The sequence below is a fragment of the Atta colombica genome, unplaced genomic scaffold (genome assembly GCF_001594045.1).
Source record: "Atta colombica isolate Treedump-2 unplaced genomic scaffold, Acol1.0 scaffold11, whole genome shotgun sequence".
Lineage (NCBI taxonomy): Eukaryota > Metazoa > Arthropoda > Insecta > Hymenoptera > Formicidae > Atta > Atta colombica.
Window position 1 is genome coordinate 848,037 of NW_017259195.1, and position 2,066 is coordinate 850,102.

The following is a 2,066-nucleotide window of genomic DNA, read 5'->3' on the forward strand; positions in this document are numbered from 1 at the left end:
AATTTATATTATAAATATGTAAAATAATACTGACATAACTTCAAATAACCGCGGCAACATGATAGCTTCTGGATCTCATTCTTCTTATATTCAAAATGTGCAAGAGCACACCTATATATAATATACTTTCACCCATCGACATATAATGAATGCTTTCCATTTACAGTGCATTCAGGGAAAACTGTTAGCGCTATTTCTGTCATTCTATCTTCATTGTTTATTAGACGTAAAATAAGGATAGAATGACACAAATAGCGCTATTAATAGCGTCTCTCCAAACGCACCTTTGATGACACAAGTATCGTTCTATCTTTATCACTCTCTGAATGTCAACAAGGATAAAACGATACTTGTCAACTTGTGTCATCAAATGGAAAACACCCAGTACTAGACGGAGCATAAATGCACAATGCGAGGCAACAGTGATATCGATAGCAATAGCGATAGCGATAGGAATAGAGAAATCCAATCTATGGGAATGCATATGTCAATGCACAAGAATACGGAATAAGGCAATAGTGATAAATTTTCGACGAGTTGGAATTCTGTGTCTATCGCCTTATAATTTACCAATCAAATTTACCAATCAGATTTTTCAATTCTGTTTATATGTGATATAACCTTAAAGTGGATGGAAAAATACTACAGTCTATATACGAAATCAGATTTTTTATTTATTTCGCGGCATTGTGCAACGGGAGGCGACAATTATATATCGCTTATTTCTATAGCATTTCTATTGCTATTCTTATCGCTGTTGCCTCGCATTGTGTTTAATATTTTAGCATTAAAACCATCTTGATAGACCTAGGCTAGTTGTTCCATCTTTTGATAAATTTTACTTGTTAGGTAAATCTGACAATTTACGCATGTGATAGATAATCTTACTCCTTATCCAAGAAGTAAAATTTACCAAAAGATGGAACAACCAACCCCTAGAAAGAGATAGAACGATGTTTGATAGAGAGAATCGAAGGAGAGTGGAGCGAAGAGTATTTCTCTTCTCTAATTGGTTCCGCCATTTGTAGTACACTTCCGTAAATGTGCATATATGCATATGTACATATATGTCATACACACAATCTAGGTGTGTGTGTGTGTGTATGTGTGTGTGTGTGTGTGTGTGTGTGTGTGTGATCAATACTAGTGTGTGCAGCGCACTATGTACGTTCCATAACGTACCTGTTCTTTTGACTGAACTTTTGCAGTTCATCTTTCTTCCTTTTCTTTTTAGAAAGGAAGAAGAGGAAAGAGGATGAACTAATGCAAAAGTTCAGCCAAAAAACAGGCTTCATATCTGCTACATTTCGATGTATTGCAAATGGTGGCTTTCGGGTGAGTCCACTCTCTCTCGATTTTCTCTGTTGGGTAATATCAACCAATAGGACAATAGTAGAAAGAGAATTCGACATTTTGACGCATGCTCCATCTAATACAATAATATGTCGATATAAAGCTTCCACCATGCCTTGAGGTATAAAACCTCAAGAGACAATTGAAAAGCACAGGCAATAGGAACAGAAAATAATAAGTTTTACCTATCAAAAACGTATATTCCAGAATACACAGTTTCTGATAAGTTGAAATTTATTATTTCTTATTCCTATTACCTGTGCTTTTCGATTATACATTAGACTTTACTGTAAATCATAGACTTGCATAATAGACCTTCTATTGGAGATGTGAGGATAACATTAGTAAGAGAGAGAAAGAGTAATAGTCAATCGGATACTTTCCTTATTCAATTGTGTAATATTATATGTAACTGAATAAGTAACAGATCATTCATGTCTCTATTTATCATATGTGTCTTCAGTTGTCATGTATGAATGCGACGTAATCTGTTATATAAGTCTATGCTGTAAATATATGCAATTTTGTAGTGCTTAGAGTTTCCCAGTGTAAATTTAATTAAATGTCAATGATGAAATGATTAGCAAATACTTGCCAAACTAAACAATGTTAATGATAAGGAATTAAAACAGCAAGATTTTTATTATATATTATATATTATAACAGTTGTATCACATCGAAGAAAAAAGTGTATGTGTATATATATATATATA